Consider the following 27,056-nt stretch of genomic DNA (forward strand, 5'->3'; position numbering starts at 1 on the left):
CAGGTGTAGAATCTGATTTGAAATATCCATTCTTTTTGAAGTTGACCTTCTTCCAATATTTTAGTTTCTTGGTAGATTGAGTGGCAAGAACATGTGTATCTTTATTTTGAGAACTCTTGATGATTTGTCTAGCAGTCAATCTTTATTCTTCTTGAATATAATCTACATGAAGTCAATCAAATTTAAGCAATTTTGACCTTCCACTTATGCTTTGAATAAATGGCTCCCATGAACGAGGCAGACCATTCAAGGCTAGCATAACAAGGTCTTTATCTATCACTCGATCACCAATTGCACATAGTCAATCTCTCAATTCTAAAATTTTCATGAAGTAGGTGATGATTGAATCTCCTTTTGTCATCTTCACTTGGTGTAGTTGCTGTCTCAAGGCAAGAGCCCTACTTACGTTGTTAATCTCATATAAACCCTCCAGGGTCTTGAAAATATCTCTTGCAGTTGTCATTTTGGAGATGAGAGGCACCAAGCGATCCCTCACGGAGTCGATTAATATCTTCTTCACCTTCATTGCATTCTTCTTGAATTATAGTTTCTGCTCATGATCTTCAGGTTTGGATAAATCCTTCTCCTCTATGAATTGAAGAATATCATTTTCTTCAAGTGCAATAAGCACTCTAAACTTCCATGAGGTGAAGTTAGATGCGCCTTCAAGTCTATCTTCGACTTTAAGACCGTTCACCATTTTCGGGACTTAGAGGTACTGCTCGACATAGAGAGAGGAAAGAATGCTTAGAAGTTGAAGAGAATTTGATCAGGATCTTCTTTCACCATGGCTGTGATACCATGTTAAGTTTATGATCAGATTATAATATAAACAAAATTCTCCACAAATGAATAGTATGAACACTAAGTTACCCTAGGAAAACCCTCCTTATGAAGGTGAAAAACCTAGCCACAAAAATCTCAGTTATATTTAATCAAGTTTGAATATGATTTACAAAGAATGGCTTCACTGCTTGAAGCTTTATGCACACAATAGTATAACACACAAGATAATAAATCGGACTGTTGTAGAGTAAATCGGCCAGCTATAGAAGATCGAACTACTATAGTAGATAACATGATCTGCTAGAGAATATGCAATATGCTTACTGACTATATATGTCTTCAATCTGCCTCTAAGGTATGATAAAGTCTTAACTCGTTGTATCTTTCCGATCTAAGTATATCGCATATATCTATCACCACAAACCAAGAGGGAAGATGCACTAACCATTTATATTGACTCCGATGTCTTACCAATAAGGATGTCTCTTCATGACACTCCAAATCGGATTTCACTAAAACATTATTGACTATACACAAAATCTATTCATTAATAATACAATCGGTTATATATAATTTGATTGTCCAATGTTAACACACCCGATAAATATATTTTAATGATTAATCATCGAAACCCTAATGCAATATGTTCGATATTTAATGCATAACTAAATTAGTTTACTAGATATGCAAGGCCGATAGAATATCTACTAATCGGCCCTGAAGGATTAGTTCTGATGCTACATCATCAACAATTTAAATGATCAATTGTGACATATTATTATATATTAAATACTCTAAAATAATATATACTCATTTCATTTTTTAGGTACATCATTTGCATCAATCATCCACTTTCGTTATTGAATAAAAGATCATCTTCTTTTTATTAATTGACATTCATTATCAAAGAAATACTTCAAAGCCTATTTTGACACAAAGGGACTAAGTGGTTTACATCAACAATAAACAATTGATTATTATTCATTGCCATCCACATATATGTATAAATTGCCTACCCCACTTATCACATTCCTTTTACAATTTGATTTAGTCTTGCTTGGTAAAGTCACAACCTTGAGGAAGTTAGTACGCTCCCACAATTTAATAGTTGTAGAGTACTCCTTAGGCCTCCAAGATTTTCCTTATTTTATATATCATGAAACATTTTTTATTGAAATTATTGAAGACCCTCTAGTTTAAATAAAAGTCAAACTTTCAAAATAAAGTTACAGATTTTTAGACAAGATTGCAGCCAAAAATCTATTCTCATTAATTTGATTTTGTCTTAAATATTGAGACACCCAAATTTATTGTCCAACCCTTAAATACACAATTTAATATAAGACCAAGAAACCAAACCTTTACCATGACTTCCAAATATTAAAAAAGGAATTTCAATTTAATTTCAATGTCTTAAATAACATCTCTCTCTCTCTCTCTCTCTCTCTCTCTCTCTCTCTCTCTCTCTCATACTTACACATATATTTCTATTTCTCCCTCTCCCTCTCCCTATATACATATTTATCATATTATCTCTCCCCTACCTCTTCCTCTCTATCTATCTCCTTGTCTCTATCTCTCTATTTGTATCTCTCCTCTACCTCTCCTCTATCTTTATATCTACTTTTATATACTCTAAACTAATGAAACTATTGGTAGGAACTTGATACTTTGTGTCCCTTGTTTTTGTGATTGGATTTTAGGTTTTTATTTTTTCAAAAATACCAATTAGTTGCAAAACTTCTTTAAGATAAAAATAAGTTTAAACTTATGAAAAAAATCAATAATATTTAAATTAGAAAATAAAATTATAAAGATCTTATTATTCATTTATTTCAATAAATAATAATTAAATTTTATTATATATCATTTCTTTGTGATATGTTTTGAAAAAAAAAAAGATGGTGAGAAGTTTCTTCAATAGCGTGGACTATAAAATGTACATTTTATTATTGTATGAATATAGTATCTAATTTGGACATTTTGGTGCATCAATTGCTCCTAATCTTGAACTACCACTCTTACATGTTTAGTTGTTCGGTTCCTCCTTTTCTAATGGTTTATAATTTCTTGGACTAAGTCAGCCACATAGTGTTATCTCATGAAAAAAATCGTGCACCCACTTGCAAATCTAAAATATCAAAATTATGAAGCTCCCACTTTTGAGGTTATCTTTCTAGGAAATTATGTGTTTTGAAGCTCCCACTTTTGATGTTATCCATGTGTGAGGGCATCAAACATGTACATTTAGTTACATCACTTTGTCTAATTCATAAATATATCTCAAATGCATTAGTTATAAATATTTATATGGCATGCAATTGATATTCTTATTTCATTGATAGTGTTTGATTTCTATCAAGGAAGTGACTACTATCCTCTATATCCTTAGTTTCACACTAGACTTATTTTTCAACATAAGATATTTCTCATATGCAATTTTGAAAATAGACAAATGGGTTTTATACTTCATAAACATGAAATTTGGTAGTGCACATAAATTTTAGAGATATAAGTGTCACAAGACTATATTATATGTGTAATTTATTCATAGGCTATAGAAAGAATAATGTTTATTAATTGTCACTTATATAAATATTGATGGATCTTCTAGGGGGAATCTTAGGCATTCTAGTGTTGGTGGTATTGGCAAAATTGGTTCTAGTGACATTCAATTTTTCTTTTCCATTTATAAAGGGTTTCAGATGAATAAATTCATGGAGACTCTTGTCATCTTGTACACTATGGAGAAAGGTTGCTCTCTTGGATGGAAATTGATTCTTTGTGAATATATTGAATGAGTGGTGATTGGATGCTACTAACTAGGGATTAGCCATGGTTATTAGGAAGATTCTAAGCCTAAGCGAGTTTTTTGACTTTGTTCCCTTTTCTCATATTCCCTGAGAGTATAGTAGAGTAGAAAATTGCTTAGCCAAATGGGTGTTTGAATGACTAGAGGGTTGGAATGTTGTAGACAAGGGACATTTACCTTTGGATTTATATCACAAGTTCAAGCAATTACTTGTGAAGGTTAAGGTTATTTAATTAGTTTTTCTTTGTTGGATTGTTGGCCATATCTATTTTGTAATTTTCTTTTGTGATTAAATTTTTTTGCTCTTTTTGTGAAAAAAAATATTATGAATTAGAAAGGAATACTCCAAAAAAAATTTACTTTAATCAATATGAACTCATTCATCATCTTAATTTATTCTGAATTTAAACTCCATATTTTAAACTTGTAGATTTCTCATTATATTTTTGAAGAATTCTATTCTATTTTTTCGGTAATTCCATGTTTCATGCCAATCCTTCATAGTGTAGACACCTATATTTCACCACTCTAATGTTGTTAATAGTTTACTTTTCTCTTATTGACTTATGAATTTTATCATATTAATTATTAAATCACTGCATGATTAATTAATTGATTTATCTAATTAAAACCTTCTAATAACATCCCATATATAGTTAATTGATTAATCATTATTAATTAATGAATTTATTTATTAATAAATACACATATTAAATTAATATAAATAAATAAATTTAAGTCTGCTTATTCACATTTCAGTCAATGCCAAAATAGTTGGCTTAACATTCAAGTCACTTGACTACTCAAGTAACCTCTTTAAATAATTAATTGAATCAATTGACTAAATAAACAAGTTAATTTAATTGACTAATTAATCAAATAAATAACAATAAATGATACCTCTAAAACCAAATTTCATCAAATTAATCTTTGCCTTAAATTTCTCATGCAAAAATCTATAAATCTACTCTTCCTCAATATGATCATGGAGAAATTATAACGTGCTAAAAACTTTGTCAAACATCACATCCACTCTCAGGTCATGTTAATCCAACAAAGACCTGACAATTAGAGTTTATTTGACAAGAAATAAATATGTAGTTAAAGTTGTGATTGGATAGTGCTTGTTCTTGAAGATATGTATGAATTGTTAATTTCTATAACCCAACAACAAATTATTTGCTCAATACAAAAATCCATCTTTTCTCCTCCAATTTGGTGAAATATTTTTTGACTCTCATCATGTGGCAAGAAGCCTCACTATCAATATACCATAAAATTTTGGCAATTGAACTTGAGAGACATGCAATGAGTGAAGAATCATTCTCAAACCATGTTGCAAACTTTTCCACCTCTGCAGTAGCCGTAACTTTCTTCTTCGACTTACCCTTGTTTTTCTTATTTGGGCATTAACTAGCATAGTGACCCATCTGATGGCAACAAAAACATTTTATCTTACTCAAATCTTTCTTCTTCCCATCCTTGGAAGAAGACCCTTCAGTTTTCCCTTTAGTTAATTTATGCTTGCCCTTACTCACAAGAGCAAGATTTTCTTCATCTTTAACTTTCTTTGTTTGGCCTCCATGATGAGAACTTTCATGGATCTCCTCCTAGAAAATCATCCCAAAGCCTTGCCCAGTCGAATAAGTGATCTCTATCGACAATTCACTTAACAAACACTTCCCAGTTCTTTGAGAAGTCATTTAGGGCTATCCACATGAGCTCATCTTCAACAATCATCTCTCCAACAACATCCAACTCATCCCTGACTTGTGTGAATCTGGATAAGTAAGAGGTCACACTTTTAGCCTTGGACATCTTGGTGTTATGTAACTTGTCGTTGAATATCATCTTATAACTCTAATAGTTTCTTTGATAGATTTTTGTGAGTGTATCCCACATTTCTTTGGAAATGTCTTTCTTGGATAGATGATAAATCAAATGATATTTTACCTCATCAAGGATAATCCTCTAAGACTTGGCCTCCTTGATTTCATATGAATCTAAGGCAATAAGATCATTTACTAGTGGAGTCATTTTCATACTAGCATAGGTCCACAACCTATTCTCCTTGAGAACAGATGTAATCTGAAACTTCCAATGTAAGAAGTTAGATGCACCCTCAAGCTTGTCCTCATACTGAACACTGATTGCCATTGCAAAATAAGACGCTCAAAGAAATTGAAACGTGAAACCTGGATAAATCTGTAAAACAAAAATAGGCATTGTATTCAGAGTTTAGAGCTCTGATACTATGTTAATTTCTATAATCTAGCAACAGATTAATTACTCAATAAATTCACAAAAAGAACGATTTAAGTCAATCTGATTTATAACAACTAATACACTAGGTCAATTAACAAAATGAATAGAGGAAGCAAATTAAAATGAAACAAAACACATGAACACAAATAACACTGATATACCCAGGAAACCCCAATACGGGGAAAAACCTACAATGTTGAATCTTCTATTCATCTTTTAGAGAAAACTTTCCTTTTGAATACAATCGTACTTGCTACAACAATTTTACATATATAACCTTCTTGATGAAAAAATCAACTATGCAATAGAAGTGAAACTTTCCTCAAGCAACACATTCTAAGAGAAAGTTTCCTTCCATGATGCAAACTGGAACTTTCCTTAAATGAAGCAAGAGAAAGGAAACTTGTCTCACATAACTAAAACTATCCATACATAAAACTACTCGTAGTGTAAACCTCACAACTCTAGGAAATAATTTATTTACAAAATAAAAAACATTATCCTACTAAACATTCAAAACAAGCTGCACTTAAGCAACTTCCACAACCACACCTTCCTAACTATAGAAATATAACACGACTTTCATCTATGATTCAATTGAGACTGGTTAGATAATGAATGAATAAGGATGATCAAAGTTCATGGTAGATAGAGAGAAAATGGTCTATTTCTCATTATCTTCTCCCTTACAATCTTCTCTTCTTCGCCACTAAGGTAAGAAGAAACTAGACAAAAACCTCTCATCGTAGTCACTGATCTTGGCAAGCTTGGAAACCTCAAAGTTATTTTTAATGATTGACAGGTGTTGACATATAGGTATAATAAGAGAAAATTATGTTTACAACTGATTTGTTTTCTTGTTTAAGATCAATATTTGAATATAAAGTTATGGATACTTTCAACGTATTTTGACAAATGGATAGTTACAATGTCATCTCAAGAAGATTGGCCCTTCAATAAGATGAAAATGTCCATATACAGAAAACATGAGTACATGTTTAAATATTTTATTTTTGTGTAGGAAGATACATAGAATTTTATATTTTTGTTATAGGTCTACACATCATATTTCTGCTCTTCATTCATAAAGGTGTTTCAATCTTAAAGACTAAATATGTTTATTATTAATTTTATTTATTGTATCAACTTTGGAAGTTCTAAAAAGAGGGGACTAGTATCATAGGTTGCTATGTTGGGACTATGATGGTTTATTCTATTTACTATGATGATAACTAGTTCAATGGAAGAGTCATAGAGAGTTATTTTTTGATAGCTTGTATTAATGGTGGAGTTCACTTTTAACAAGTGGTGTTAGGAATGTGTTGCATATGGGAAGGTGACCATTATGATGAGTTATATGTTAGTACTTTGGAAAGTTTCTATGTACAACATGTCATGAAAATGGCAACTTGTTTTCTATGTCACCACATACCTTTTTGGAATTGGAGTTGGTTTTAAAAACCATGGGCACTTTCTGATTGTATTGAGCTCTATAAATATGTGGATTCTTAGTGTATAGATGATAGGTTGGATATCTTCTAAGAAGCTTTCGTGTTGGATTTTCTCCAAAAAAAAAATTGTTGATGCAATTGTTACCTAATTTTGCTTCTAGCTCAATCAGGTAGAGCTGGAGTAGCATTTACATTGAAGATTGAAAGTACATATCAATTTATGCTAAGTGTTCATACAAGCAAGAGATTCTATCAAATGAAAATGGATTCAGTGCACATTTTCAGAAGCAACAAAGAATATACAATGGAACATAAAGAATTTTTTTTTTATTCATAAATATCAAAGGTTGAATGTCCCACACAAGTCGTGGGAAATTTATCTGAAGAAATACATTATAAAAGAAATGATCTGTCATTTCCTAGAATGACGAATCCCACAGTTGAATGTTGCATCTTCATTGCCAGTTTGTCTTGCCATCCAGTAATACCTGCAAGAAGATAAGAGATATTGTGTTAGAAGCTTGGGATTCCAAATCTAATCTTACACATCATCAACAGATGCACAATCTACTTCTATTATGCATCAAATCAGTTATGCAATCATTACATGAATCAAAGAGGAAAACAAAAGAACAAATTTGAACTTCATTATTCTATCTAATGTGTTTGCTCCATGTGCAGATACAGGTAAATTGTTCATTAATGTTTCATAAATCTTACAGCATGTGGAGTAAAATGGGATCCCACAAGGGTTGATCTTAGTATGCTTTTAATTGTATCAATAAGCACAAATACAAAGAGCATGAACGATATGAGTAGCAAATTTTGTAAGAATTTGACAATGAAATACAATGATGAGGCCACAATCAATTAGTTGAGTGAATCATTGAAATATATAACATAATGAGTAGTATATGCATAATCATCAATTGTATTATCAAAGGGTATTCACTCCCTTAGAATGGTTTGAGACAATGGTAATACAAAGACCAAAAAGACAATTCATGGCAATGATGATCCAAAGAGGTCATTTGTTGTTATAGGAGTTTGGACTTCCCCATATGAGTGTAATTAGTCAAAAAATTAGAGGTTAAGAAAAATGATTCACAAGAAGATAAATGACATAGGTTACAACTAAAAAATGACGCATCAAAATCATACAAATGATAGATGGAGATTACACATCTTAGAGAAGCTATGAAAGATTGTACCCTGCACCCAAAAGGAGTGAATAAAGGACATTATTAAATACATGAAGGGGGTTACTATTATGAGACAATATTTACTTTAAAGGAATCACAGTCACAGTCAAATATGGCAGCACAAAGACACATAAAATAATCATGAACAGTGCATTGAATGGATAAATTTTAGAGTCATTAACCCAATGTGTAAGTAGGACAAGTAAAAGTAGAGCAACCTTAGTGACTGTTAGGACTGTGACAAAGTTAGAAAATTATAAATACTTTGAAGTATGTAGAGACATTAAAGGATTCATACAAATGAATACAGACCAATGAAAATCTTAAATTCTAGTCCTTTTGTTTGAAAGTCATGATAGAGGATATAAGCCTTTTCAATAAAGGATAGTGAGAACAAAACATATAGGTTCTCTTGTGATAAGAATAGAAAATAAGGATAACACAACAGTAAATAGCTCAAAGAAAAGTAATTATTTTTGCTATCAAACACAGTCAGAAAGCAATTATGGAAATATAGTGTTTGAGCAGACAAATTATAGTCACCATATGAATCCAAAGATGGTGGTAACTCATGATAATAGAGGTTCAAAGCAATGGCATAAAGGTGATATGTGTCTTACTATTTAGTGATTGACATGTGCTTTGATGATTAGTGGGGGTTCAAGATTATAAGAAGCCAATAAAGAACAACAAAAGCCTTTAGAGGAGCATTGATCATATCAAAATAATCAGATCTCGACCATAACAACAAAGAAAAAATAGAGCACAAAGTCAAGAACAATGAAATGATTATCTTTTTATAGTTATAACTGGGTAAGTGCACTAAGTTGTGGTACCAAAAGGGGGTCTTAAGATGCCACTTTTTTCTAAAATCAGCAAAGTTTGAACTTCAATGATAAATTGAGGATAGTTACACTCCAAATTTGAAGATGCAACAAGAACACAAGTCGGAGTGCTTCGAGTCCACTTTCTAAACTACTAATTTTTTTTGAAAATGGTGGAGATTAAGGGCTTCAAAAAGGGGGGCTGCAAAAACTGGTCTTGTTTTTATGCAAAAAACATAACATAGCATCTATTGTGGCCCCCCTAAAATGTTAACTTTTTTTTTTAATTTTTAAAATCGCTTCAATGAGAAGTTAGTTAACACGTTGTAGTTTATGCCAGATTTTTCAGCTAATTTTTTAATAATTTTCTAAGTAGACATCCTGAAAAATAGAAATTTGAGCATGCTCCCCCCTAAAATCATTGATAACTAATCAAAAATGTTTTTTTTTTAAATTGTATAGAATGGAGTCTAGTTTCTAAAATTATAAGTTTCTTCAAAATCCAATGAACGTGTAAAAAACTATACCCAAAATAGTGCATGTTGATTTTTGACCAAAAATGGACACGCTAACAAAAGAAAATATACATAAAAGCCTTAATGGAAAAAAAATGAGAAGAAAAATACATGCTTGGATAGATAAGAGATAGATTGAGGTTTCTATGGTGTGTTTTTTTAGTTTCATTGAAACACGTGTAAACCTGATGAGGAGCACGACCAAAAATATTTGTTTTTTAATCTTCTAATAAAAATACATCTCAGGCTTGAAATGGTTGTCCAACCCTTTAGGTTGGATTCCCAAGTACAATCCAACCTAAAGGGTTGGTGGTTTCTAAACCCAAATCATTTGGAAAGCGCCAACTATGGCGCTCACCCTATTTGGCACTTGCCAAATGCAAAATTTTGAATTTTCACATTTGGCACGCACCAAATGTTCTGCATTGTCTAATGTGTAGGTTTTGTGAGTGTGTAGATTCTAGTTTTAAGGATCATATAAAATTTCAGACTTCATCAAATTTAAGTACTTAGTATGCTTCTATTAGCATTCTTCAGCTATGTATCTCACTCTCTTTATCATCCCCAAACACTAGACCTATCTCTATCCCTCTCTTGTCTCTCTCACTTATATCTCCCCTCTCTAGGTAAACCCAACTTCTCTACCTTTCATTCCTTCCTTAACCCCATATCTATCCTTGACTCCCTCCCTCTCTCTTCTTCTCTCTCATTCTCTTAATATTTCACTCCCCTCCCTCTCCATTCTCTTGGTCACTACCTGTCCTTTCTATCTTCTCTCTCCACATATGTAGGTCTCTTACTCCCTCCCTATTCACCTTACTACCTCTTCCTCCTTATATTATTACCCACCTCTCTTTTCCCCTCTAGGTATGTAACCTAATTAATTGTCCACCCTCTATTCCTCTCCCCCATCTTTATATTTCTCTCCCTCTCCCTTACCCCTATCCACTTATGAACTCTCTCCCTCTATTATCTCTCTCCAAACCTATCTATCTCCTCATTCCTTAGGTCTCATAATCCCTTCATGTCTAACTCTCCATCCATCCCCTCTTAGTCATCTTTTTTCTCTTCTATCTATTCCCTTTCTCCATTGTCTAGGTTGTCAACTCTCCCTCCCACTCTCTCTACCTCCCTCTCTCAAATTTATAGGTTTCTCCCTCATTCTGTCTCCACCTCTATACTTATCCATTCATGTCTCATTAGGCACCTATCTTTATGCCCCTCTATCTATCTCTCCTCTATCTCTCCCATCTATTAGAATAACTGGTGGACAACTAAAAGTGGAGGGGGGGGGGGGGTGAATCAATTGTCAACAGATTATGTTAATCAAACCACTTTATAACCTTTAATCGGAGCATATAAACATGAATACTGAAATAGAAGAAACAAATACCAATAAGAAATAAAACTTAAGAATGAAACAAAGAATTAAAACAATGCAACCATACCACATAGCACCATGATGTGTATGTGGAAAACCCGGTAAAGGGAAAAACCATGGTGGGAAGCCTACCCATAGTCAAATAATATTTCTGCAGAAAGTATGTGATGCAATAAAGGACCTGCACATGCAAGAAGGCACACTATCTAGAGCGTACTTCTCATTACAAAGGAATCTAACTGACTACAGAAAGGTTATAACCACCTCAATATAATTGGACAACAATCTAGAAGAATGAACTACGAAAGATAGCATCTACCATGCTTGATTACAGTCCCGGTTAAGCTCAATACCAGAGGCCTTTGACCTCTTACATAAACACAATTTGATCTTCAATGATCAACCAAATCCTCTACCTGGATGATATTACATTATTGGCACATTTCATTCCACTACCCCAACCATTCCCATTCCCATGATCTACAATGAGATCTTACATCAATTTATACAAACCCTAAGGCCTAAACCAATTAGGTCGGCCACCTAAAAGATATTACGATAAGATCATTACATACATCCATATTACAATGATATTCCATGTCATCTTTAGACCAAAACAATATTAACCAATCCATAAATCATCTCGTTAACGTGTAGGGAACGCGCTACATGATACCGGTCCATAACCTAGATAGGTACCAAACCTAATTGGGGTCCACCATGCCAAAGGGATGTCTCCAATTAGTTGAGCCACAATCAAAGATCATCTTCTGCATCCTAAATTCAATCTAGAAGCCACACCAACACCACTTATGCATCCTGTCAAAGATTCTTAGAAAAATCTCTACTGGTAAAACCCTAAACCCTTACCGTTATAGGCTTACTAGAGTGTATGATATCATCCAATCACTAAGTCAATACAAACTAACCAAAACATACTCCAGAAACATGAAACACATCAAACCAATCATATTCCATTGATCCAAACATGTCAGTTGTATCAAAATGATAGTCCCTTCTGTCGATAACACTAGTTCTTCTACCGGTAACCAAAACTTGCATGTCGGTAACCAAACATAACAGCTAGTGTTGACATCAATGACAAAACATCAATGCAACACATAATCAATTCCTTCATATTGTGAACAATCTCCCCCTTTGGCATTGATGGCAACACTAGATGTGAAAAAGAAAACATATAAGTGCCAAGAAATGTCAAAAATTTCTCATAGAAGATATAACAATGAAAAACTAAAAATCCCAGCAACTCCCTCTGAGGAGTGCAGTCCAATCTGAAATCTGATCTAAATCTCTACCCCATATGATATATTATGATATTATTTTTCACATCATGTATCTCTTTTCCTTTGATATCAATGCCAAAGATATGACATAGATATCAAAATCCTATGAATCTCAAAGTTGACTACTCCCCCTGAGTAGTATCACCACTACATCAATCTGGAGAAAAGTATAATGTTGATGATGCATACCAGACTGATGCACTAATCCATTAGTTAATTTTCTATAGAAGGGGTATATACCCCTAACATATCTCTCAAATACTCAAATGATTCCTTAGACAATGATTTACTAAATATATCTGCAATTTGTTCTTTAGTGTTCACATAAACCAATTTGACTTCCTTTTCTTCCACCTTGTCCTTCAGAAAGTTATATTTGATTGATATGTGCTTAGTCTTAGAGTGAAAAACTAGATTTTTGGACATTTCAATAGCTGTAGAGTTATCACAATAGATAACTACTGGTTCACTGTAATTTACCTTGATATCCTTCAACATTTGCTTCATCCACAAGACCTATGTGCAATTAGTTGTTGATGCAACATATTCAGCTTCTACAGTAGATAAAGAAATGCATGATTGTTTTTTGCTGGTCCACAAAACCAATTTCTTTCCAAGAAAGAAATCTCTACCATAAGTGCTCTTCCTGTCATCAATATCTCCTTCCCAATCTAAATCTGTATATGCACATAAAGTGAAGTTATCATCTCTAGAATACCATAAGCCATATTATGTTGTTCCTTGCAAATACCAGAATATCCTCTTTACTGCACATTCATGATTTTCTTTAGGATTATTTTGATATCTTGAGACAATACTTACTTCATTCATAATGTCCGGTCTAGTCTAAGTTAGATATAACAAGCCTCAAATCATAGAATTATACCTTGTCGAATTTACCGGTGCAGATGTGTCTTTGATAGATAATTTCTCATTTGTCACCATAGGAGTACTTACCAGTTTGAAATTATCCATACCAAACTTCTTCAACAATTCCCTTAGATACTTAGTTTGACAGATAAAAATGCCTTTGTCAGTTTGACTAATCTGTGAACCTAAGTAAAATCTCATTTCACCAATCATAGATATTTCAAATTCATCCTTCATATTATTAGAGAATTCCATGCACAATTTATCTTCACCTCCAAAAATGACATCATCAACAAATACTTCAATAATCAGAATATCATTATCAGTGATCTTGTAATATAAATTACTGTCAGCACTGCCTTTAGTAAAACCAAACTTCAAAAGATATTTATCCAACCTTGCATACCAAGCTCTAGGAACTTGTTTCAATCCATATAAAGTTTTCCTTAACTTGTAAAACATATCTTTGTTATCTATTAGTGAAAATCCATCAGGCTGCTCAATGTATACTTCTTCCTCATTTTCACCACTCAAAAATGCATATTTAACATCCATTTGATAAACCGTATAGTTCTTGTATGCTGCATAGGCAAGAAATAGTCTAACAACTTCAATTCTAGCTACATGTGCAAATGTCTCACCATAATCAATTCCTTGCATTTGAGAATATCCTTTACAAACTAGTCTAGCCTTATTTCTTATAACTTGACCATCCTCATTTAGTTTATTTCTAAAACCCATTTAGTTCCAATAACATTCTTATTTTTAGGTCGGGGAACTAAAGTCTAAGTCTTATTCTTTTCTATTTGATCTAATTCATCTTCCATAGCCTTTAACCAAAATTCATCTTTACAAGCTTCAATAACAGATGCCAGTTCAATTTGAGAAATAAGACATGCCTCTTCATTTTCCAGTCTTCTTCTTTTCATAACTCCCTTTTTCCCATCTCCAATGATTTGATCTTCAAAATGATTTAATATTAAATACCTTGGTGTCTTCTGAACTTCATATTCTCTGTTCTGATCACTAGTCACAGTTGAATTTTCTGATTGTGTTAGTGTAGCTATCTCCGTGTCTTGTACTGGTTAAGGCATTTCTAGATTACTTATGATCATTTCCACTATCGGTTCTCTATCATATGATATAGATTGATCTCTGTATTGCTCATCCACTTTCACATTTGTGCTCTCCATAATTTTTTGCAATATTTTGTTATAACATCTATATGCTTTGGTCTTAACTGAATATCCAAGAAATATCCCTTCATCACATCTAAGATCAAACTTCCCAATTGAATCATCCCTTTTGATATAATATTTACTTCCAAAAATTCTAAAATATTTAAGAGTACGTGTATGTCCAAACCATAATTCATAAGGAGTCTTACTAGTTTCACTTTTGATATGAACTCTGTTGAATGTGTAGACTTCTATACTTACTACTTCTCTCTAGTAGATGTGAGACAATTTGGATTCCATTGTCATGGTTCTTGCTGCATCCAAAATGGTTCTATTCTTCATTTCCACTACTCCATTCTACTAAGGAGTCCAGGGTGCAGATAATTGTCTCCTAATTCCATTTGTCTCACAATAACTGTTAAATTCATGAGAAGTGAACTCACCAACTTGTTCTGATCTTAGACATTTGATTTTCAATCCAGTTTATGTTTCCACCATTGCCTTAAAGATCTTTAATTTCTCAAAAGCTTCAAACTTCTCCCTTAGAAAAGTCACCCACATCATTCTAGAATAATCATCAATTATTAGCATGATGTACTTATCACCTTGAAAGGTTCTGGTTCTTGTTGGACCACATAATTCAGTATGAATCAAATCAAGCATATTACTAGATTTATCATGTATGCTCTTAAAATAAGTTCTAACTTGCTTTCTCAATTGACATTCCTTACATACCGTATTATGAGGCTTTATAATCTTAGGTATATCTCTAACTTCCTTTGTTGAACTGATCTGAACAATACAATCAAAATTAACATGACATAACCGCTTATGCCATAACCAACTCTCATCAATATTACCAATCAAATATCTCTTATCACCAGTGTTCAAGTGAAAGATATTGCCTCTAGTCTAAGTATCGGTTGCAATCTCCAAACTAGTTTTGTTAATGATTTTGCATTTTCTATCTTTGAACTGAAGTTGGAATCCCTTATCCACCAATTGACAAACACTTAAAATATTATGCTTCAATCCTTCTACATAGTAGAAATTATCAATATTATGGTTACCATCCAGAGAAATAATACCTCTACCTTTGATCATACATGATTTGTCATCTCCAAATCTGATTTGTATTCTTGCAGGGACATAAATTTTCTTTTATCTCTAGTCATATGATGTGAGCATCCACTATGAATTACCCATTCATCCTTGTCTTCAACTTTTGCAGCCAGGGCCTTTTCTTCATTCTTGATAACTGGTTCTGGTTCGTCTTCCTTTATAGTATAGAACACCCATTCCTTTCCAGTGTCGGATCCAATAGCAAAATCTTTTGCTGGTTCATCATATGAATCCGTGATGCCTTCCTCATCCACTATGTGGCATAGTTTTTTGTTATTGAATCTATATTTTTTTTATTAAGGTTAAATGATTTCTTAACTCTTTCTTCAAATCTTGCATTCCTTTAAGGACTTCTAGATGAAAAATGACCAATCTTATTACATGCAAAACATTAAAAGGTGTTTTTCCTTCATACTTACTTCTTGTCGGTCCTTTAGGTACTCTTCTAGAAAACAAGGCTTGAAGTTGCTCAAATTATTCATCCTCTTTCCTTATATCTTATAATTCTTTTTCAATCAGAGCTCTCCAATCACTTTTGCTGGTAGATGATGATGTATGAAAAGAAGGTTTAGATTTTGCAGTCGCAGAGGGTCCAAATTCTTCAAGCTCAAAAGCAGATAATTTCCTAATCAGAATGTCTCTGTTAAATGAAGTTTTTGCCATTGTTCTCAATTCATTAATTGTAGTAGCCTTCATCTTGTAAGCTGATGGTAGGGCTTTCAAAACTTTAGAAACTATTTCATCTTCACTCAGAGATCCTCCACAACATTGAATTCCCATGACAATCTCATTTACTCTTTCCATAAATATAGCAATTATTTCATTATCTTCCATCTTCAAGTTCTCATATCTTACCTGGTAACCATCAAGTTTCAAAATTTTGACAGTAGGGTCACCTTCATTCAGAGTTTGAAATTTATCCCACATAACATTTGTAGATGATTTATCAGTCAATCCCATGATTTGCTGATTAGTGAGTGCACACAAGAGGGTTTCTCTTGCTCTGCAATCATTTTCAATATTTTTGTCCAAGTCTACTGGAGCAGGATATCCAAATGCTGAATCATAAGGTGTGTATCCTTTCTTAGTGATCTCCCAAATATCCTTGCCAAGACATCTAAGATAAGTCTCCATTCAAATTTTCTATATCCCATAGTTTGTTCCATCAAGCTTAGGGATTTCTCGTCTAAAAATAGTTGTCAGTGGATTTGAGTTATTAGTTGCCATAGGATCTACCTCGAGTGGTTAAGCTTCTACAAAAGACAACCAAAGCTCTAATACCAATTGTTAGATTAACTTATGGACAACTGAGAGGGGGGGGGGTGAATCACATGTCAACAGATTATGTTAATCAAACCACTTTATAACCTTTAACCAGAGCATATAAACATGAATACCTGAATAGCAGAAATAGATACCAGTAAGTAATAAAACTTAAAAATGAAATAGAGGATTAACACAATGCAACCATACCACATAACACCATGATTTGTATGTGGAAAACTTGATAATGGGAAAAACCACAGTAGGAAGGCTACCCACAGTCAGATAATACTTCTATAGAAAGTAAGTGATACAATAAGGGGCCTGCACATGCAGGAAGGCACACTGCCTAGAGTGTACTGCTCATTACAAAGGAGTCTCATTGACTATAAAGAGGTTATAACCATGTCAATATAATTGGACAACAATCCTGAAGAATGAACTACCAAATATAGCATCTACCATGCCTGATTACAATCGCGGTTAAGCTCAATACTAGAGGCCTTTGACCTTTTACATAAACCCAATTCGATCTTGAATGATTGACCAAATCCTATGCCTGGATGATATTATGTTATTCACACATTTCATTCCACTACCACTACCATTACCATTCCCATGATCTGCATTGAGATCTTACACCAATTTATACAAACCCTAAGGCCTAAACCAATTAGGTTGGAAACCTAAAAGATATTACAGTAAGATCATTACATACATCCATATTACAATGATATGCAATGTCAGCTTTAGACCAAAACAACATTAACCAATCCATAAATCATCCCGGTAATGTGTAGGGAACACGTTACATGATAGTGGTCCATAACCTGGATAGATACAAGACCTAATTTGGGTCCACCACACCAAAGCGATGTCTCCAATCAGTCGAGGCATGATAAAAGATCATCTTTTGCATCTTGAATTCCATCTAGAAGCCACACCAACACCACTTATGCATCCTATCAAAGATTCTCAAAAAAGGCTCTTTCAGTAAAGTGCTAAACCCTTACCAGTATAGGCTTACTAGAATGTATGATAGAATCTGATCACCAAGTCAATACCAACTGACCAAAACATACTCCAAAAATATGTAACACATCAAATCAATCATATTTCATTAATCCAAACATGCCAGTTGTATCCAAACATTGGTTCTTCTACCGGTAAACAAAACCTATCTATCAGTAACCAAACATAACAGCTAGTATTGACGTCAATGAAAAAACATCAATGCAAGACATAATCAATTCCTTCATATTGCCAACACCATCTAGGTATTTACCCTCTCTCTCATGCTCTACATATCTCATCTCTATTTATCCCCTCTCTAGTTCTCTCCCTTCCTCTCCACCTCTCTCTCTCCATCACCCCTTACCCATATCCCTTTATGAACTCTCTCCTTCTCTTATCTCTCTCATCACCTCTTTATCTACCAAAAAATCTAGACCTATTACTCCCCCTTTCTTCTCTCTTCCTCACCTGTATATCTCTCCTCTCTAATTCTTTCCTTTCCACCTCCTTATCCCTCTTTCTCTCTTTGTGAATTTGAATCTCTTATTTTATTCTCTCTCTCCCTCACCTATCTACTCTTCCCTCTCTAGGTCTCTCAGCCACTCCCTACCCACCTGTCCCTTTCTTCATAGATCTCTCTTTCTCTTTATTCTTCCCTCTCCTCTCTTTTTTCTCCCTACCATGTACATGATTTAGACAATAGGTTGTAGGATATAAGGTTAATTGTATGGGGTACAAGATGGATGGAACAATATTTAGGGTAGATATGGTTGAGGGTAGTGGTCGTATTGATACTTGGGATACCATATGACCCTTTAAGACACCATATGATCCCTTATGATACCATATGACCCCTTAGGACACCATATGACCCCTAGCAACACCATACCATGTCCTAAGGGGTCATATGGTTTCGTTAAGGGTCATATGGTGTCCTAAGGGGTTATATGGTGTCGTTAGGGGTCATATAATGTCATATGGTATTCTATGACCCCTTAGGAGACCATATGACCCCTAACAATACCATATGGTATCCTAAGGGGTCATATGGTGTCTTAAGGGGAAATATTATCTTCTACAACCCCTTAGAACACCATATGACCCCTAATGACACCATATGGTGTCCTAAGGGATCATATAGTGTTTTATGACCCCTTAGAACAACATATAACCCCTAACAACACCATATGGTGTCCAAAGGGGTCATATGGTTTCCTAAGGGGTCATATGGTGTCCTAAGGTATGACCCCTTAGGACTGCATATGACCCCACATGACACCATATGACCCCTAATGACAATATATGGTATTCTAAGGGGTCATATGGTGTCATTAGAGGTTATATGGTGTGCTATGGGGTCATATAGTGTTCTATAACCCCTTAGGACACTATGTGACCCCTAACAACACCAAATGGTGTCCTAAGGGGTTAGATGGTGTTATAAGGGGTCATATAGTGTCTTTAGGGGTCATATGGTGTCCTTAAGGGTCATATGGTGTTCTATTACCCCTTAAGATACCATATGACTCCTTAGGACATGTCATATAGTATCGATAGGGTTCATATGGTGTCCTAAGGGGTCATATGGTATTTTATTACTCATTAGGACACCATATTACCCCTAACAACACCATATGATGTCATTAGGGGTCATGTGGAGTTCTAAGGGATCATACAATGTCCTAAGGGGTTATATGGTGTTCTATGACCCCTTAGGATACCATCTGACCCCTTAGGACACCGTATGACCCCTATGGACACTTATGGTGTCCTAAGGGGTCATATGGTGTTCTATGACCCCTTAGGATACCATATGACCCCTAAAGGCACCATATAGTGTCTTAAGGGGTCATCTGATTTCCTTAGGGGTCATATGGTGTCCTAAGGGGTCATATGGTGCTCTATGACCCCTTAGGACACCATATGACCCCTAATGTCACCATATGGTGTCCTAAGAGGTCATATGATTTTGTAAGGGGTTCTATGGTGTTCTATGACCCCTTTGGACACCATATAACTCCATACAACACCATATAACCCCTAACAACACCATATGGTGTCCTAAGGGGTCATATGGTATTTTATGACCCCTTAGGAAACCATGTGACCCCTAATGACAACATATGGTGTCCTAAGGGGTCATATGGTGTTCTGTGACCCATTGGGACACCATATGAACCCTCAAGACACCATATGACCCCTAAAAACACCATATGGTGTCCTAAGGGGTCATATGGTGTTCTTTGTCCCCTTAGGATACCATATGACCCCATACAATACCATATGACCCCTCACGATACCCTATGGTATCCTAAGGGGTCATATTGTGTCCTAAGGGGTCATAGAACACCATATGACTCCTTAGGACACCATACGACCCCTAATGACATCATATGACCCCTTAGAAAACCATATGATGTTGTTAGGGGTCATATGGTGTCCTAAGGGGTCATAGACCACAATATGATCCCTTAGAACAACATATGACCCCTAACAATACCATATGACCCCTTAGAACACCATATAGTGTCCTTAGGGGTCATATGGTGTCATAAGGGGTCAGATGGTGTTCTAAGGGGTCATAGAACACCATATAACCCCTTAGGACATCGTATGATCCCTTAGGACACCATATGACCCCTAACGACACCATATGGTGTTGTTAAGGGTCATATGGTGTCCTAATGAGTCATAGAATACCATTAGACCCCTTAGGACACTATATGACCCCTAACGAGACCATATGACATGTCCTAAGGGGTCATCTGGTGTCTTAAGGGGTCATAGAAGACTATATGACCTCTAAGGACACCATATGACCCTTTATGACACTATTTGGTATCGTTAAGAGTCAAATGGTGTCCTAAGGGGTCATAGAACACCATATGACCTCTTAGGACACAATATGACCCCTAATGATGCCATATGACCCCTTAGGACACCATATGGTGGTCTTAGGGGTCATATGGTGTTCTAAGGGGTCATACAACACCATATGAACCCTAACGACACCATATTACCCCTTAGGACACCATATGACCCCTAATGACACCATTTTTAGAATAACCAGTGGACAACTAAGAGGGGGGGGTGAATCAGTTATCAATAGATTATATTAATCAAATCACTTTATAACCTCTAACCGGAGTACATAAACATTGAATAATGGAATAGAACAAATAGATACTGGTAAGAAATAAAACTTAAGAATGAGACAAAGAATCAATACAATGCAATCATACCAAATAACACCATGATTTGTACGTGGAAAACTTAGTAAAGGCAAAAACCAATGTGGGAAGCCTACCCACAAATAGATAATACTTCTATAGAAAGTATGTGATATAATAAGGGGCCTGCACATGCAGGGAGACACACTCCCTAAAGCATATTGCTCATTACAAAGGAGTCTCATTGACTACAGAGATGTTATAACTAACTCAATATAATTGGACAACAATCTGGAAGAATGAACTGCCAATGATTGTTAGGTCCTAGAGACAATTGAGAGGGGCGGGGGGTGAATCAATTGTCTATAAATTCAAACCAAAATTAACTTAACCAAAACTTAATGCATAATACCGAAAAACCAAACTTTATGCCGGTAGACAGTTTTATCAGTTAATTACAGTACCGATAAAGATTAATGCATGAAACAGAAAGACAATAACATCCACAACACATAACACCAATGTTTGTATGTGGAAACCCTCTAAGGGGAAAAACCATGGTGAGAAACCTTACCCACAATCACATGATACTACAGCAGATAGAATGTGTACAAATAGGGGGTCTGCACATGTAGAAAGGCCAAGCTCCTAGAGCTCACTACTCAAACACAAATGGGATTCACACTGACTACAATTGGATGGTTAGATCCAATAAAGATGTACTACTCAAAATAGCATCTTCATATGCTAGATTCAGTACTGGTTTAGTTCTGATTGCCTTCACAAAAACCCTCCTTCACCTTCAAATGATGTCTATGTCTATAGCTCTACTTATTCTCTCATATACCTTATTCATACTTCCTTACACTCACACATCGATCTTACAAATAAGATCTTACATATATACCGAAGCCTAGAAGCAAAATGTGTAGGTCAGCTTTACAAAAGATATTACAATAAAAAAAATTTACAAGTAAAACAGTAACCGATGCAATATCCGATTCAACATGTCATCTTAATGAATTTACAATAATAATAAATCATCTCTATAGTATGTCGTGTTGATCTACATAGATAAGCCTGTCGGTGCTTATCCTGGACCTATTTGCCAGTAACAGCAAATATGCAAACTCAAATATACCAATGAATAAATCTCCAAGACAAAGTGTCAAAATGATGTCTTCAACATAACCAAGTATTCTTCATGTCATTCCAAGTGTTGGTGAACAATATATCCTACCAGTGAACCAGATACCAGTGACTGTGCATAAGTTACTTGCTTGCCGATGAACACTGCCAATTCTCCAAGTGCCAGTAGGTTGACTAGAGTTGATAAGTGTTGACATCAATGACAAAACCATATCAACATATCTAAAATACCAACAATGATAGCATCTACCATGCCTAATTATAGTCCTAGTTAAGTTCAATACTAGAGGCTTTTCACCTCTTACATAAACCCAATTCGATCTTCAATGATCAACCAAATCCTCTTCCTGAATGCTATTACACTATTCAAACATTTCATTCCTTTTACCTTTTCCATGATCTTACATCAATTTATACAAACTCTAAGGCCTGAACCAATTAGGTCGGCCACCTAAAAGATATTACAATAAGATCATTACATACAACCACATTACAATGATATGGCATGTCGGCTTTAAACCAAAACAACATTAACCAATCCATAAATCATCCCAGTAACATGTAGAGAACACTTAATAGCACGTTACATCATACCGGTCGATAACCTAGATAGATACCAAACCTAAATAGATCCACCATGCCAAAGCGATGTCTCCAATCAGTCGAGGTATGAACAAAGATCACCTTCTGCATCTTGAATTCTATCTAGAAGTCGCACCAACACTACTTATGCATCATGTCAAAGAAATAGAATGTATGATAGCATCTGATCATCAAGTCAATACCAACTAACAAAAACATACTGTAGAAACATGCAACACATCAAACAAAACATACTCCATTGATCCAAACATGTTAGTAGTATCCAACTAATAGTCCCTTCTGCTGGTAACACTAGTTCTTCTGTCGGTAACTAAAATCTTTCTGCTAGTAATTAATCATAACAGCTAGTGTTGACATCAATGACAAAAAATCAATGCAACACATAATCAATTCCTTCATATTGCCAACAATCTTCCCCATTGGCATTGATGGAAACACTAGATGTGAAAAAGAAAACATCTAAGTGCCAAGAAATGCCAAAAAATTATCATAGAAGATATAACAATGAAAAAATGAAAAATCCCAGCAACTCCCCCTGAGGAGTGCAGTAATATAATCAACAAATACTTCAATAATCAGAATAATCACATCCAAAAATGATATAATCAACAAATACTTCAATAATCAGAATATCATGATCAATGATCTTGTAATATAAATTGTTGTCAATGTTACTTTTAGTAAAACCAAGCTTCAAAAGATATTTATCCAACCTTGCATACCAAGCTCTAGGAGCTTGTTTCAATCCATATAATGCTTTCCTTAACCAGAAAACCATATCTTTGTCATCTTTCAGTGAAAATCCATCAAGTCGCTCAATGCATACTTCTTCCTCAAGTTCACCATTCAAAAATGCACATTTAACATCCATTTGATAGACCTTATGGCTCTTGTATGCTACATAGGCAACAAATAGTCTAGCAGCTTCAATTCCTTCCATTTGAGAATATCCTTTACAAACCACTCTAGCCTTGTTTCTTACAACTTGACCATCCTAATTTAGTTTATTTCTAAAAACCCATTTAGCTTCAATAACATTCTTATTTTTAGGTCAGGGAACTAAAGTCCATGTCTTATTCTTCTCTATCTGATCTAATTCATCTTCCATAGCCTTTAACCAATATTCCTCTTTACAAGCTTCAATAATAGATGTCGGTTCAATTTGAGAAATAAGACATACCTCTTCATTTGACATTCTTCTTCTTGTCATAACTCCCTTGTTCCTGTCTAAAATGATTTGATCTTCATAATGATTTAATTTTACATATGTTGGTGTCTTCTGAACTTTAGGTTCTTTGTTCTCATCATCATTTATAGTTGAGTTTTCTGATTGTATTGGTGTAACTATCTTAGTGTCTTGTACCAGTTGAGGCATTGTCAGATCAGTTATGATCACTTCCACTGTCAGTTCTCTATCATATGATATAGATTAATCTTTGTATTTCTCATCCACTTTCACATATGTGCTCTCCACAATTATTTATAATCTTTTGTTATAACATCTATAGGTTGTTCTCTGAATTGAATATCCAATAAATATCCCTTCATCACATCTACAATCAAACTTCCCAATCGAATCATCCCTTTTGATATAACATTTACTTTAAAAAAATTTGAAATATTTAAGAGTAGGTGTTATGTCCAAACCATAATTCATATGGAGTCTTGTCGGTTTCACCTTTGATATGAGCTTTGTTGAATGTGTAGACTGTTGTACTTACTGCTTCTCTCCAGTAGATGTGAGGCAATTTTTCTTCCGTCATCATGGTTCTTGGTGCATCCAAAATGGTTCCATTCTTCCTTTCCACTACTCCATTCTGCGGAGGAGTCCAGGGTGCAGATAACTATCTCCTAATTCCATTTATCTCATAATAACTTTTAAATTCATGAGATGTGAACTCACCACCTTAATTTGATCTCAGACATTTGATTTTCAATCCAGTTTCTATTTCCACCATTGCCTTAAAGATCTTGAATTTCTCAAAAGCTTCAGACTTCTCCCTTAGGAAAGTCACCCACATCATTCTAGAATAATCATCAATTATTAGCATGAAGTACCTATCACCTTGAAAGCTTCTTGTCCTTGCTGGACCACATAATTTAGTATGAATCAAATCAAGCACATCATTATATTTATCATGTATTCTCTTAAAAGAAGTTCTAACTTGCTTTCCCAATTGACATTCCTTACATACCAGATTATGAGGCTATATAATCTTTGGTATATCTCTAACTGCCTTTGTTGAACTGATCTTAACAATACAATCAAAATTAACATGACACAACCTCTTATGTCATAACCAACTCTCATCAATATGAGCAATCAAACATGTCTTATCACCAATGTTCAAGTGAAATCTATTACGTCTAGTCTGAGTACCAGTTACAATCTCCAAACCAATTATGTTAATGATTTTGCATTTTCTATCTTTGAAGTAAAGTTGGAATCCCTTATCTAGCAATTGACCAGCAATTAAAAGATTATGCTTCAATCCTTCTACATAGTAGACATTATCAGTATTATGCCTACCATCCAGAGAAATAATACCTCTACCTTTGATCATACATGCTTTGTCATCTCCAAATGTGACTTGACCGTCATTGTATTCTTGCAAGGACAACTTTTTTTTTATCTCCAATCATATGATGTGAGCATCTACTATCAATTACCCATTCATCCTTGTCTTCAACTTTTGCAGCCAGGGCCTTTTCTTCATTCTTGATAACCAGTTCTGGTTCATCTTCCTTTATAGCATAGAACACCCATTCCTTTCCATTGTCAGATCCACTAGCAATGCACGTTTCTTGAAAATGAATTGCTTTGTAAGAAATGGGCAAGTTGATTTTTCTTTTTAATCTTGTAGAAAAGAGTGGATTGTTCTTTTTACCTTTGGTAGGAAAATTGAAAAATTGTTGTTCTTTGAGAGTCCAAAATGAAGAGGTTTTTCCCAATCTTGCAAGAAAGTAAATGTGAATTTGTTGTTCTTTTTAAACTTGCAAATTTTGATTCTTTTTAAACCCAAACAAAAAAAGTGGTTTATTTTAAGCCCATTCTGCTAGCTCATCATCTGAATCAGTAATGACTTCCTCATCTGCTATGTAGCATAGTTTGTTTTTCTTGAATCTATATTTGTTCTAATTAGGCTTAAATAATTTCTTAACTCTTTCTTCAAATCTTTCATTCCTTTCAAGACATCTAGATACAAAATGACCAATCTTATTACATGCAAAACATTTAAAATGTGTTTTTCCTTCATACTTACTTCATGTCGATCCTTTAGGTACTCTTATAGCAAATAAGGCTTCAAGTTCCTCAAATTATTCATCCTTTTTCCTCATATCTTCCAATTCTTTTTCATATAGGACTTTCCAATCACTTTTGCTAGTAGATGATATTGCATGAAAAGCAGGTTCAGATTTTGTAGTTCCTGAGGGTCCAAATTCTTCAAGCTCAAAAGCAGACAATTTCCCAATCAAAATGTCTCTATTAACTGAAGTGTTTGCCATTGTTATCAATTCATTAATTACAGTAACCTTCAACTTGTAAGCCTGTTGTAGGGCTCTCAAAACTTTAGAGACTATTTCATCTTTACTTGGAGATCCTCCACAATGTTGAATTCCCATGACAATCTCATTTACTCTTTCCATACATGTAGCAATTCTTTCATTATCTTCCATCTTCAAGTTCTCATATCTTACCCGGTAGCCATCAAGTTTAGTAGTTTTGACAGTAGGGTTACCTTCATTCTGAGTTTGAAATTTATCCTAGATGACCTTTGTAGATGATTTATCAGTCAATCCCATGATTTGTTGATCATTGAGTGCACACAAGAGGGCTTCTCTAGCTCTGCGATCATTTTTAATATTTTTGTCCAAGTATGCTAGAGCAAGATTGCTAGATGCTGGATCATAAGGTGTATATCCTTTCTCAGTGATCTCCCAAATATCCTTGCCAAGACATCTAAGATGAGTCTCCATTCGGAATTTCCATATCCCATAGTTTGTTCCATCAAGCTTAGTGGGTTAGAATAATCGATGGACAACTGAGAGGGGGGGGGGGGATGAATCAATTGTTAACAGATTATATTAATCAAACCACTTTATAACCTCTAACCGAAGCACATAAACATTGAGTACCAGAATAGCA

This window comes from Cryptomeria japonica, chromosome 5, assembly GCF_030272615.1.
Source record: "Cryptomeria japonica chromosome 5, Sugi_1.0, whole genome shotgun sequence".
In the NCBI taxonomy this organism is placed as follows: domain Eukaryota; kingdom Viridiplantae; phylum Streptophyta; class Pinopsida; order Cupressales; family Cupressaceae; genus Cryptomeria; species Cryptomeria japonica.